We start from the raw sequence: 15,488 nt of genomic DNA on the forward strand, positions 1-15,488 counted from the left end.
GAATGTGTCTAGAATAGAGCCTGGCATATAGTAGCATTCAATAAATAATTGATAAATTAATTTTTAAAAATCTAGAGAACATTGAAAATCATACCATGAGATAGCTTCATCATCTCTGATTAGCACTTTGTGGCTGTGAGACTGGTATGGGATAGCCAGTTGAAATGAGCCCTTTTCCGTGAAGATAGCTGAGTTCAGAGTGGCAAAAGTCAGATAGAAACAATGCCATTAGAGAAAAGGTAAAATTACCATAACAGACAGCTCTTTAGTACTATCAGAGTGATTTAATCTACTGATACTACAGGGCAAAAATAGATGGAAGCCAGTTTGTGAACAACAAACAACAAAATTAACAACCATAAACCACTCAAGATAATGTAAACACAGGTTTGACTTGAGCCAATACAATAGATAACCCTGTCCCACCATTTGAATTATTTGCTGAGTTAATCCTCAGTCCCAGAGAGAGCCCAGGTAAAGCTGAAACACTTGAGGAAGGGCCCTATAATAGTAATGTAAAAACAATATGCTGTATGTCACTGCAAAGCTTCAGCCAAATATCCTGAGGCTATTTAGCTAGGTGTTTATGTTTTAACATTAAGGAAACACCCTAATTTTTCAGAGATTATGAAAAAATACTCTTAAATCAATGTTAGTTTCTGGATACTTGAAATTCCTCTGTGATTTACTAGATAGAAGTAACTTTCTAAAAGTGTTAGAGTTTTGACCCAAGTCCATCTCATAGTAGGCTTGGTAGTCTGTAGAAGCCAGTCACAGGATACACCTCCTCTGCAATGTGCGTAGTCAGAGTAGATAGACTTAGGAAGTAGCAAAATCCCTACAATGGTTACCTTCGTACCTAACGATGCTAAGATTTTAAAGTAGGAATCAATCGCTAAGTGGAAACTCCCAGTTCTCCATTACTACCAAAAAGGCAAATCAATGTGATGGAGCCAGTAATTCTGCAAAGATACCAGTGGTGCAAATTATCACATTTCACTGCTCTCCAACTTGGCTCCTACATAACTTATATAAACGATGGAGGGTAAGGGAGGGTTATTTTACTGTGTTCAAGTGTTTACTTTAATCTCATTTTTATTCAAATATTATCTCTGTTATCTTTACTTGAATTGTAAATGCTCAGTCTCACTTGACCACATTCCATCCTATCTCACACACTTTTTTTTTTTTAACTTTTAATGTTTATTTTATTTTTGAGAGAGACAGAGCACTAGCAGTGGAGGGGCAGAGATGGAGACACAGAATCTGAAGCAGTCTCTAAGCTCTGAGCTGTCAGGACAGAGCCGGACATGGTGCTCTAACTCACCAGTCCTGAGATCATGACCTGAGCCGATACTGGACGCCCAACCAACTGAGCCACACAGGTGCCCCTCACACACTGACTTTTTAACCAAGTATTTTACTGAATGTACTTGTCAAGATCAATAATGGACTCTAAGTTGCTAAAAGGAATGGTCACTTTTCAGTAGTTTTGATAATTGTTGATCACTGCAACCTTGAAACATATATTTACTTATTTTTCCTGATACTACAGTTTCTTGATTTTCTACTACCCTATTGGAAATTCTCTTTGTCTCCCCCTAGGCCGCTGAAATTTGGTGTGTTCCTAGAATAAGTCCTCAAACTTCTCTCTATACTTCAATCTAAGTGGCATTATCTACTTTGATTAATTATTCTTGCATATTCTGGTAATTCCTAAATTTGTAATCCCAATTCTAATCTCAAATTAGGCATGTACAAAACTAATTTATAGCAACTCAAAATAAGAAGAAATGAACATTGTTTAGAGATCTTGGAGTTTCAACCACCAGCAGTTTATTAACTTTGGCTCTTCTCTCTTTTGAGAAACAACTAAATGTGATTTTGATTTATGTGATATAATTACATTTGTTGGATAGAAGAATCAAACATGATGTTTAAACAGAAAATGGGTGAGTACGACGCCAGAGAGACAGAGCTCAAGTGTAATGGCCATCATTTTTTTGACCAACAGAGTTTGTTATATTTTTACATCAATTGACTCTTTTTCCTCTGATAAAAAAGATCTTCCAAGCAGTTTTAATATGACACCTAAGGGTGGGAAAGAGAATCACATTACATCCTTAAAATTATTTAATGGTTCAATGGGATATTGATATAAGTGATATAAAGAAAAGCTTTTAAAACCAATTCTGATGTAGTATTCTGAAATTTCTCCAAAATTCTCAGAATGCTGGAGATACTTTTGCTCCTTTTCATTTCAAAAGCAAGCTGTTGTTTTATTTTTTAACCACGTGATCATTTTCGTATATGTTCATGTGTGCTTATTTGTGGGCATTTTTAAAGAAAATATTCTATACAAATACAACATATAATGTGCATAATCGATTGTACAACTTAAACTTTGCTAAAGTCAATACATCCATATCACCAGCACCATTTAGTGACAGAAAATTCCCCAAATCTCAAGAGTTCTCCTTGTGACCACTATAATCATAATGGGTTATGGAGGGGTTCAATAAAGAATTCATCCACTCAGGGTTAACACTTCCCTTGATAAACCATGGGTAAGTTTTCTCTGGTTTTGAAATTTAAATGGAATCATATTACATGTCTGGCTTCTTTGCTCAACATTTTGTGATAGTGAATTTGTTGTACAGTTCTGTTAAACTATTATTGAATTTTTATTACATATTTAACTTTTTCAGTATATTAGTTTCCTATTATGATTGTGAATTTGTCCATTTATTTTATTAACTCTCTAAGTTTTATTTATTTAAAACTGCTATTCAGGGGGTGCCTGGGTGGCTCAGTCAGTTAAGCATCTGACCCTGGATTTTGGCTCAGGTCATGATCTCACAGTTAGTGAGATAGAGCACAGCTTTGGGCTGTGCACTGTCAGCATGGAGCCTGCTTGCAATTCTCTCTCTTCCTCTCTCTCTGCCCCTCCCTCGTTTGTGCTCTCTTTCTCTCAAAATAAACTTAATAAAGTAAAATATTTTTACATATTTAAATATTTAATAAACATGTTTTTAAATATCCCTTATAACAATCCAGTCTTTTAAGTGGTATGTTTAATCCCATTATTTTTATGATTCATTTACTGACAAGTTTGTTTTTATATCCTATTACATCAATTTTTATTTTAATTTTTCAGTATTTTTTTTTTGCTCCTTCATTGCCTTCTTTTGACTTGAGAATATATGTTATGATTTTTCTCCACTAACTTATTAGAGTATTTTACTGTTTTTTCAATGGTGACCTTGGACTTACAACATAAATTTTTGACCTATACAGTATAACAAAAACATTTACTTTTATGACTTCTCTAATACTATTAAAACCATGAACACAAAAATCCAATTGCCTTTCTCTTCCAGTTTATGTTATTGTTTCCATATATGTATGTATTTCTACATACATTTTTAAACCAGCACTTATATATATCACAGGTGTGAGATAATATGTTTAATTATGTATACAGTAATTTTTATCACACATAATTACCTTTTCTTTGTTCTTCATTCTTTGTCTCTCCCTCAATCCTTCTATCATTTTATCTCTTCCTGTAAATTTCTTTTTAGTATAATGTATATGTTTAGTGTTCTGTTGGTCTACTTGTTACAGATTATTTCAAAGTTTGTTTGCATGAAATTATTTCATCTTCCATTTTGAAAGGGATTTTAAAAGATATTTTGAGGACTATAAAAAGGTCACGCTATTTTATTCATATTAATACCTTTCTTGTTTAGATATCAGTCTTACTGTCACCTTTCAGAACATATTATGCATTGCTTCTCCTGCTGTTTTAGAATTTTTCTCTATTTGATCAAATTGGTCTAAGCAATTTCATTAAGAAGTGTTCAAGCATGGGCTATTTTTTATTTTTATTTCAGCCTGGAAAATAATTTCTTCCAATAAATCTTCTAATTATTCTTTCCCTTTCCAGTCTGTGCCTAATTCTGATTCTACTATGTTAGAGCTGTTAAATATATTCTCTATTTTCTGTTTTTTTTTTTTCTTTCCGTTTAGACATTTCTAGCAACCTAAATTCTAGTTTGCTTTCCTGAGACTCTGGTATTCCTAACCCCTTTATTGAGTGATTCAACTGCAGTTATTTTTCAGTTTTAAAGATTTTTATTTCCATTCTTATTTCTAGAATCCAATTCTCTGGTAAAATTATCCTTTTGCCTATTTTCTACAAATTTTCCTATATTATCCTGAAAGTGTTAATCAAAGTTATATAAAGTTTTTATCTGCTTATGCAAATGTCTACATCACCTCTAGGTCTACTTCTATTATAAGTTTTTACTTGAGGGGCACCTACCTGGGTGGCTCAGTTGGTTACACATCTGACTTCAGCTCAGGTCATGATCTCTCAGTTCACGAGTTCAAGCCCTGCGTCAGTCTCTGTGATGACTGATCAGGGCCTGCAGCTTGCTTTGGATTCTGTCTCCCTCTCTCTTCCCCTCCCCTGCTAGCACTCTGTCTCTGTCTCAAAACTGAATAAGCATTATTTTTTTTTTAATAAAAAATTTAAAAAAATAGGTTTTCACTTGGAATTGCATAATCCTGTCTTTGGCATAGCTAGTGAGTTTTGACTGAACAGCTTGAATAATGGAAGTCATACATACAAAGTGTTAAGGATCTAGATAATGATCTTTAAAAAGGAGTAACACTGGCAGAAATACTGGGTGTTGTTTAACTTAATCCTATCAGAGATGGATGGGATTCAGAACAGCTTTATCAGGGTAGAGTCTGTATTTCATTTATACTTCTAAGTGTAAGCCCTGCAAAAATTTTGACTCTTTTCCACATATATTTTTCTTGCACATCACCCTCAGTTTGCAAATCTTCGATCTATTTGAATCAACAAAACAAAACTACTAAAACTCTTTTTCTTTACAGAGGCTGTTTGGCTTATCCCAGGACCTCCTTCAGGAAAAGCAACTTTAGAAGATATTTCAACTCTCTATAGGTCTTTTCTTTCTAAAATATTGGCCTTTCTATTCCCCCTTTGTTTCTGAAACTCCTAGCTGTCTTTATATATTAAATCTGTATTTTAGATGGGGCACCTGGGTAGCCTAGTCAGTTAGGCATCTGACTCTTGCTTTTGGCTCAGGTCATGATCTCATGGTTTGATCCCCCTCATTGGGCTCTGCGCTGACATCATGGAGGGTGCTTGGGATTCTCTTTCTCTCTGTCTCTCTCCTCTCTCCCTCCCACCCTCTCCCTGTACCTCCCCCACTCATGCACATGCACCATCTCTCTCAAAATAAACTTAAAAAAAAAATAAGTCTATACTATATAATATAGATTTTATATACTATATATTTATTTTTCCAAATATAATGAAATTGAATTTGGTTTCTCTTTCCAAATACATGAAAGGTTGATTGTCTTTTCTAAAATATTTGCTAATAATACTGTCCACTGTTTACTGGGCTCTTATTGTTGACTGTGTAAATAATATTAATATTCATAACACTGAATTTGATCTCTTATTACTTTTGTGAGGAAACTGAGCCTTGGAGAGATTAAATAATCTCTCTGGAGTTTAATAATGATTACATTTCAAAGGGGCGGCTAGAAAATCCTGGCAAGAGGCTTTTAAAAAGATTTGTTACTTTTCTTTTTAAGATTTACATTTCAAAAGGACAGAGAAAAAAATGTATAATTATAAGTTTTATAAAATAAATGCTGTAAGAAACAAGAAGGAGTCCTAGAGTCAGGAAGGAGCATGGTTGTAATTCAACCAGGTTGAGGGGGATTTAAGGTCACCTTACTCAGAGCCTTCCCTAGCACTGCTGTCCCTTCCCCAGTGATATAGTATGGGTTTTGTCTGTTTGTTTTGTTGTTTTTTGTTGTTTTTGTTTTTTGTCTCCTGCCCCCTTTTATTTCCCTTGCTGTAGCATTTCCAGTCTATTTCCTTGAAGCCATTCCTTGTTGATTAGGTGCTTTTCCACTCTAAGTGAGACATGGAGGCTATAGGGATAATGTGTGAAGGATTCCACTTTCTAAGCACAAAGTCCTTCCCTTGGAATTGTGGAGGAAAAAAAACAAAACAAAACAAACAAACAAACAAAAACAAGAAAAACCAAGATGCTTCACAGCGGTCTCTCTTCCATTCTCCTTGCCAGAGCCCTGAAGGACCCTTTCTTGGATGCTCACTGTGAGGAGCTTGGTAGAGTTCTTGGAGGCAAAGTCCGTAAAAGTTCGTGACTCCTCTCAGTCTGTGGCTCCAGGGATATCTCCATCTCCTGTTGAACTGTAATGAGCCTCCAGAAATTTGTCAATTTAAGTGTTCCATTTTGTGATTTGTTGCAACTTCTGTTCCAGGTAAGCAGGTCTTTGTCTCTCTGGATGTGCAATTCTCTCCAGATTTTAGGGTGGTAGTTTGCTCTATGTTTACTTTTCTATGGAGTCCTAGTTATTAATTTTCGATTTGTTCATCCTTTTCTATTCTAATGATTCCCAAGTTGTTTATATGTCTAAATTACAATCAGAAGCCCTGCAATATTTTCCTGATTATAAAATTATCACTGAAGAAAATTTATAAAATACAGGAAAAAGATGATTTATTTGAAAACAACAATAAGACAAACAACAAAAAAACTTTCAGTGGTTTCCAGTTGGAATGAAAATAAAAGTCAAATATTTTATAAGGCTCTTTTAAGGCCATGCATGGTTCAACTGTATCCCATGTCATGCCTTCCCCAATGACCTTGCTATAGCCACACCAGTCACAAAGCCTTTAGATAGGTTATTTCTGAATGAAATGCCTTTTCCTATTCTCATAGCCATTTCTCACTTTTGTCCTTAAAATTTCATTTTAAACAGTTCTGCTTAGAGACACATCTCTTATCTCCTTAATCACACTATGTCAAATAAACCCCCACCTAAAATGTTATATATCCTGACTTACAATCAACTTCTTTAGTACTACCTATGGCAACTTTTTGCTTGGTTTTGTCTGATGCCCCATCAGAATGCAGGCTCCACGAGTGAGGTAACCATATTTTATCATATTCATCACTATACTCTAACGACTAGCACCTTGTTTGAACACAGCAGGTCAATCTTTCCTTATCAATAATTCAAACAGACTCTTCTTAAAGCCAATGATTAAAATATTCAAGCAGAATGTAAACTTAAAATAGAAATGATCCTCATAGACTCTGGTGCTTAAATTTCAATAAGTACTGCTTCCTGTGTGTTAGTGGACAGCATATAGTTCTTTCCTTGTATGAATTTCCTTATCTGTAAAATGCTGCTGCTAATAGTGTCTGTTTTATAGAATTTTAATGAAAAACCTAAGAGAACAAATGAAAAACCTTAGAAGAATCCACAGGATATGTTTAAAAAATATTTTCAAATAAAAATTAAACGTGAATAATGACCGTGTATGTCACAAAAGGAAATGTACTTAATAGTGTGTACTATTTTCTAACATTTCTTTGAAGTGTTTCAAAGCATTATAAAAGCATAGTCCAATGTATTTCCATAACAATCTCACAACTTCTACAGCACTGTTAGTAGCCAATTGCTTTGTAGAGTCGAAGTCAAAGACCTAACAAGAGCACTTATCTTTCACAAGGTCAAAAAATGTATTTTTCAGGATAAAGTTTGAGATGAACTGATCTGATTAAGAAAACATGTTTCTATTATAGTTTCTCTTCACCCTAATCCCATTCAGGGCTAACACTGCATAAATTGTATGTAAACTTGTAATATTGCAGAGTAGCTTAGTAAAAGTGCCTCATGTTACAGAAAGAGAACTATAGAGAGAAAAAAAAAAAAATTCCAGAAGCCATAATTTGGCCACCCCGAACAGGCATTCATAGCACCGCTCTTCTTTCTCTCACATAAAGTGGCAAATGGGTCCAAATTTCCAAAGTCACTTTGTGAGGTGTTAGTATTTCAAACACATGGTTTCTGGTCTTCAAGTCTACCATTCTTTCTACACTATCCTATTGATTGAAGCTTATTGCAAGCATTTATAACATTCTTTGTTAAGTATCAAACACATTTGTCAGCTTGGGGCAAGTGGAGTGAATATACATCACTCTTCCCTGCTGTTCTTACCCAACTTGGGGCACTGTGATATATTCTGATTAACTCACCAAAAGAACACCCTTACATAAATGTATCCAGAAAAAAGCAAATGGAACATTGAAAAGACATGAAATTCTATAATAATGTAAAATATATGAAGGTACAAAGAGTTATAAATGTGACAAAAGAGAGCCTAATACTACATTTTATTCATTTTTGAATAACTGAAACACTCATGAATAAAGATCACATTTGACATTGTGCCCACTTGTCTGATACTTCTTCCATTCTATATTTTAGTGCAACTCAAATAGTTTACTAGTTCTTTTTTTTTAATTTTCACTTAAAAAAATTCCTTTAGCTGAGTAGTTATAAAAATTAGCTTAATATTGCACATTGGGATCATTTGAGGGACAATTAAAAAGTTATTCATGCCTAATTTCTAAAAAGAGATTCAGATTTAATTGATCTTAGTTGCTATCTGGACAGTAGAGTTTTCAAAACTCTCCCAAGTAATTCTAATATTCATCCAAGGTTGAAAATTACAACTTTAAGTTGTAATTGTTGTTTCTTCCCCACCCCCACCCCCACCCCCACACATTTTACCTTCCTCAACTAATTATAACTCATTTATTTATATCTCAACTGAATTGTCATTTTCTCAGAGTAGCCTAATCCAGTATCCCTAGATAGGCTTAATTTATACTCAAATACTATCTTGATATCTCCTTGATCAAAACATTCATAAAGTTTTATTGACAGAATATGTTTAAAGTTTGTCTTTAGTGTTTTGTTTGTTTTATTTTTTCATTTATTTACTTTTTTTTTTTTTTTTTTGCTAGAAAGGGCCTGAGAACAGGAGGAATTTATTCATGTTTTCATTCTGATATTCTAAGTTCTTTTCTTCTTCAAGCACTCACTGGTCCCCCAAAAACAGAAGAATTCAGACCAAAAGATAGGAGTTTAACATTAATAGGTTTCATATTATCATATACACTATAATTTAATTATCTATAATTTAATGAACACTCAGGACATTGCAAGGGATTTACAAGCAATAGCTGTAATTCTCAATAGCCTTTTTAGATATGATACAAATGAAACAATAAATTAAAGAGGTTAATAAAATCTCCCAAGGTCACAAGCTAGGCAATAGAAGAACTTGAACTAAACTCAGTTGGGTTGACAATACTACCCGTATATCTTCCACCATATAATATTTTACCTCAATAATGTAAGAAAACAATGCTCTGAAGTTATTAGATACATCCCAGAGTAAGTGAGGTTATGTCAACTTTCAAGTTTTTATCATTGGTAGTATTCAGGTGGATTCTTTATAGAGAGAACTTCAACACAAATGGTATATATCCCTGTATCATCAATCTCAGGATTGTTTTTTTGAGGTTCTTCTATACCTTCTCATCCTTCTATGCAGTGTGTGAGAGAATGTAATTTGGAGGTATAGCTTTGGTATCTTGATGATGAAGGTTTTAAAAAAATTATAATAAAAATTTAAAGATAACAAATTAGGAAGCTTTCTTGTACAATTTATATAAATACATATATATGTATATGTATATGTATATGAATATAGTGGATTGCCTTTTATTTTTATCTGAAGCATCAGTATCAGTGGTCATTTATGAGACACAAGTGGATCTTCTACTAGGCATAGAGTACAGAATACAGATTACAGCATGCCTACGTTCGTTAAGAGTACTATATAATAATGCAAATTTAAAGGTTTTTTTTTCACTTTTCCAGGCTAGACTATTAAGCTCACAATAATTTATAATATTTAATACTTAATATATTTCCCCTGCAAACATACAGAATGGATAAATATATGTACAATAACTGCCTATAGAAATGTATTCTCATCCCCATGACTTATTCTCAGTATCAAAAACAAATACAATGTTTACATTTCCAGGATAGAGAAATATGTTAAAAACCAAAGGAAAATGAATGTTCAATATTAGCAGAGAATAACTTAGCTGGCAAAATGACCTTTCTATACGAATGTACTATTCCATCCTTTTTTGAAATCAGGTTTACGGAGTCTTTATCATATTGATCACAATGCATGTTTTCAGGTTAGAGCTAACTCATAGATAAATTTATTAAAAAGTTTTTGTAATCATTTGATTTATACATTTTCTAAAAGATACTGCCACAATGGGAACATTTTCATTAGCTGTCAGGACTATAAAGCTTTTATGCTGTGGTCATTTTGACTTTAAGGTATGTCAGAAATTGTTCATCAGGATTTCCCCCACCCCGCCCAAATTTAGACTTTCACATTCTATATATGAGAGAAACCAAACATGATAAATCAGTTGTTCAATAGTAAACCCTGATTTTAAAGTTGACTTTACCACATTCAAAATGGCTTTTTTGGCTAAAGTTTTGTTGCTATAATGCCCTTTAAGCTCGGGGAAGATTGACAGAAAACAAAAGGCAGGGTAATTATATTTGATCATGCAATTGTCATTTGTTGCTGATTTTAAACAATCTGTGAGCTATATTTTTCTTGTTATCAATTAGATTTGAGAATATTGAAATTATACAAAACAAATTTATTTGAAACTTGGGATATGGAAATGAAGTGTAGCAGGTCTAACTGCCAATTCTACCATTGTAAACTCATGTAGAAATGGAGTTCTTCATGGATGTTATCCACTGGGAAAAATTTCATCTAAAAATTTTTACTTGAGCACTTGTATTAGCATACATAATTGATTTTCCTTGTGATCAGTTCAATATCTGCTTTGGTTTGAGTGTAAAAATTCAATCTAGAATGTTTAAATAATGAAACAAAATTATCATCAATAAGAATAAAATGTGAATTATGATTTCAACTCTGTCTAAATGGCTAAATTACTTTGGTAAGGCAATTTAATATTTCCAACTACCAATTTCTGTTATTTTGATAACTAGACTAGAAAGTCTTTTAGACCCAAATGTCTACATTCATGAAAATGGATATATCTCATCACATAAAAATACTCCGTTCTCACTGATGCTTGAACTTGTTCCCCTGAAAAAGTTGACAAACCAATATAGTATTTATTAGGTCCCTTCATGAATACTGTTTCATTGATCTCAACTTCATGTCACTACTATTTTATTCTAAATTTCTGGATTTTAACACTATGTCTGAGGCTCTTTGGTCCCAGTATTTTTTCTAGTTATTAAAATAAATTGTATTTTGTTCTCCATAATAGACTATAAAGCACTGCTTGTAAAACTTGCATTATGATTCAGACAATGTGATCTGTATTTTTGGTATGTTACCAAATATATCTCCAAAAATCTGCAAATAGTTATTATTCCAAATCTGCAGGTGTCATAAATTTTAAATATTCAATTTCAGAATTTCAACTTTAGAAAAGAAAATGATTTAAATGATTTTACTAATCTTTCTTTGTTAAAAGATTTCTACCATCCACTGGTTGCTACAGCTAGATTTTTTTGTTGTTTGACAATTCCTATATGCATCCAGTTTAAAGGATTCATATAGCTATTCAAATACACTGATTTATTTAATCTGCTCCCATATTTTTGACTACAAGCTTTATTAATGCTCTAAATGCAGTGACATAGATGAGATCTAAAATCTAGGTCATGGTGTAGATATTCTATTTATACTTTGCCAGAGTAGTCCACAATGCACTCTCTCCTCTGGTTATGACTACCACTTGAAGTTCCACAACACTGTGACCATGTTCAGTGCAACAAAAGTTAATGTAGGACCCTTAGAAGACATGATAAGAGTTTGAAATAATCCTACACATACCTATATATCAGTCTACTGATTCTGAAATTGAAAAAGTGGAAAATCATTCACAGTAAATTTTATCTGGTAATTCAGACTTTTATCTATCATCTTCAAAGTCTATCATATTAAAACAGGAAAAAAAGAAAGGTTTGCAGATTTACTATAAAGTTCATTAGGAAAAAATTTTTTTTTTTTTGGAGACAGGGACACTGGGTCAATAGGCATAGTGATCATTCTTTAAAAGAAATATGAATGTTCATCATATATACCCAGAAATTCCGTTGATAAAAGCATCATGCTTTTCATTCAAAATCACAGAATAAGCTACATTCTGTCACCTTTTACCCTTAAAAATTCAGATACACAGATAAATATAATGACATGTCTAACCAACTTAAGCTTGTTTTTTTGTGAATAAATTGGGGAAAAAAATCCTCTGGCAAATTGAATATAATATTTTGCAGTTTATCTTATGAAGAGATGAAATTTTTTCCACCTCTTGAATTTGGTCTTGCCAGTGTGACTTGTTTTGTCTCACAGTCCTTAGCAATTATGAAGCTAGCAGAGATGTGACAAGTGCTTACGTCCTAGGGCTTGCTCTTTTTTCCTATTCTACACCCTTCTACCACCATGTGAATAATCCAGGGATGACCTGTTTTGGATAATATCTGCCAACCTGGTGCAGTCCCAAGTTAATACACACTGGATCCCAGCCTATAGCCCTGCCCTAAATGCTGAACATAGCCTGTGGCCTTGACCAGGCAGGGGACCCAGAGACTAACCCCATTTGACAATGGAGAACAGTATCTAGCCCCACACAATTGTGGGATAAATGTAAAGGTCCCTTCCAACCAGAGTCCAACCAGTAACCTTTCTAACAGTGGAACACAGACAGCAAAATGATTGATTGTGAGGCCCATCCTTTGACCTTCAGAGTACTTCCTTCACCCTGACCAGAAGAGCTCTCCTATGGCCCTACCTGAACACACAAAGTCCAGCCAGTGGTACCATCTGGTCAGGGAGCAAAGCATGAATGCTGCTTAACAAGGAATGATTGCATGCCCCAGCCTGTGACCCTACCAAATCATAGATTCCAATCAGTGTCACCTCTCTACTCTGGAACACAGTTTGCAAAATTACCTGACCAGAAATGATTGCAGAGTACAGCCAATGTCTCCACCTGACTGTCAGCCATAGCCAGCAGCCATATTTGGCCAGGGAGTTCGTCTAGTGATTCTACTTGAACATTCTTCCAAGCCAATGGCACCCTCATGATCTGAGAGCATGGGCAGTGACTTTGCTGAACTAGGAATCCCGATAGCAGCCTCTACCTGCTCATGGAATCTATCGACTAACCCATCTATTACCCTTCAAATGAGTTGACTTGTGAGGGTCTTCCCTGCCCAAGTGAAACTGTAAAGTCTGCAGGAAGAGACCACTTTTCCACGTGTTCAAAATCAATGTAAGGAATCAAGGTTCACAAAGAAACAAGTAAATATAACATTACCAAAAGAAACTAATAAAGTTCCAGTAACCCCGCAGAAGTGGAAATCTATCAACTACCAAAGAATTCAGAATAATCTTCTTAAAGAATTTCAATGAAATATAAGGAACAGATGACTAAAAATTAGTAAAACAATACATTGGAAAATGAGTTCAAAAAACAAATAGAAATCAAAATAAATCCTGGAGCTGAAGAATATGACTAAACCAAAGAATCAATATAGTCAGAGATTCAGATTCAACAATTCTGACCCAACAGAAGAAAAATCAATGAACTAGAAGATAGGTCATTTGAAATTACCCAGTCACAGGAACAAGAATGAAAAAGAATTGGGGGGGGGGGGGGGCGGGGGGAGGAAAGCTCATGAGACTTATGGGAAATGATATACACATGGGAATCCAATAAAGAAAAAGGGAAAGTTTTATTAAAGCAATAATAGTTGAAAATTTCCTAATCTTGGGCAGAGAAATAAGCATCCAGATTCATGAGGACAAAAAGAAGCCAAAATAGCTTGAACCTAAAAAGGACTACACCAAGACACGTTATAATTAAATAGAACACCTGAAATAGGGAAAAGCTCCTCAACATTGTTCTTGGCAGCATTTTTTTTCTTCTTTTTTCTTTCTTTCTTTTTTTTTTTTTTTTTTTGATATGGCACCAAAAGCACAAACAACAAAAGCAAAAACAAATACCCAAATGAAATGACATTGATCTAAAACATTTGGGACAAAGAAATATCATCAAAATAAAAAGACAACCTATAAAATGGGAGAAAATATTTGCAAAGCCCATATCTGATAAAAGGTTAACATCTAAAATATATTAAAAAATTCGTACAACTCAATAGCAAAACAAAAAACACACATACACAAAATAATCCTATTAAAAAGGATCAAGAATCTAAATAGACATTTTTCCAAAGAAAATATTCAGATAGTATCTTTTCTGTTTATGATCTGCACTTTTAAAACTTGCCTATCATGAAAAAAAAATTAAAAAAAAAAAAGGGTGCCTGGGTGGCGCAGTCGGTTAAGCGTCCGACTTCACCAGGTCACGATCTCGCGGTCCATGAGTTTGAGCCCTGCGTCAGGATCTGGGCTGCTGGCTCAGAGCCTGGAGCCTGTTTCCGATTCTGTGTCTCCCTCTCTCTCTGCCCCTCCCCGTTCATGCTCTGTCTCTCTCTGTCCCCAAAAAAATAAATAAAAAAACATTGAAAAAAAAATTAAAAAAAAAAAACTTGCCTATCAATTGAAATATCAACTTTTATATAAAAATATTTTTTACTAATAGGCTTTAAAGTTATTGTCATTAAGTCTTATTTAATGCAATTTTAATATTCATTTTTACATGCTTCTATAATTTTTGGTAGGGATTCTGGAAATTTCTTTTTTTTTTTTAATATGAAATTTGTTGTCAAATTGGTTTCCATACAACACCCAGTGCTCATCCCAACGGGTGCCCTCCTCAATACCCATCACCCACTCTCTCCTCCCTCCCACACCCCATCAACCCTCAGTTTGTTCTCAGTTTTTAACAGTCTCTTATGCTATGGCTCCTTCCCTCTCTAACCGTTTTTTTTCTTCCCCTCCCCCATGGTCTTCTGTTAAGTTTTTCAGAATCCACATAAGAGTGACGACATATGATATCTTTCTCTGTATGACTTATTTCACTCAGCATAACACTCTCCAGTTTCATCCACATTGCTACAAAAGGCCATATTTCATTCTTTATCATTGCCACATAATTGTGCCACATAATTGCCATAATTTGGCTATTGTTGAGAGTGCTGCTATCAACATTGGGGTACAAGTGCCCCTATGCATCAGCACTCCTGTATCCCTTGGCTAAATTCCTAGCAGTGCTACTGCTGGGTCATAGGGTAGGTCTATTTTTAATTTTTTGAGGAACCTCCACACTGTTTTCCAAAGCAGCTGCACCAGTTTGCATTCCCACCAACAGTGCAAGAGGGTTCCCGTTTCTCCACATCTTCTCCAGCATCTATAGTCTCCTGATTTGTTCATTTTGGCCACTCTGACTGGCGTGAGGTGATATCTGAGTGTGGTTTTGATTTGTATTTCCCTGATAAGGAGCGACATTGAGCATCTCTTCATGTGCCTGTTGGCCATCTGGGTGTCTTCTTTAGAAAAG

At 34.3% G+C, this 15,488-nt stretch overlaps 1 long non-coding RNA gene across 1 annotated transcript in view; it reads right to left on the reverse strand.

Annotated features, from left to right (window-relative positions):
• Positions 1-307: 307 nt before the first annotated feature.
• The window catches only part of LOC123384968, a 31,504-nt gene continuing 16,323 nt past the window's right edge, over positions 308-15,488 (reverse strand). Inside the window, exon 3 of the long non-coding RNA XR_006596836.1 lies at positions 308-2,091. This is a non-coding gene — a long non-coding RNA (uncharacterized LOC123384968). The remainder of the gene's footprint in view (positions 2,092-15,488) is intronic.

Source organism: Felis catus, chromosome B1, assembly GCF_018350175.1.
Source record: "Felis catus isolate Fca126 chromosome B1, F.catus_Fca126_mat1.0, whole genome shotgun sequence".
Lineage (NCBI taxonomy): Eukaryota > Metazoa > Chordata > Mammalia > Carnivora > Felidae > Felis > Felis catus.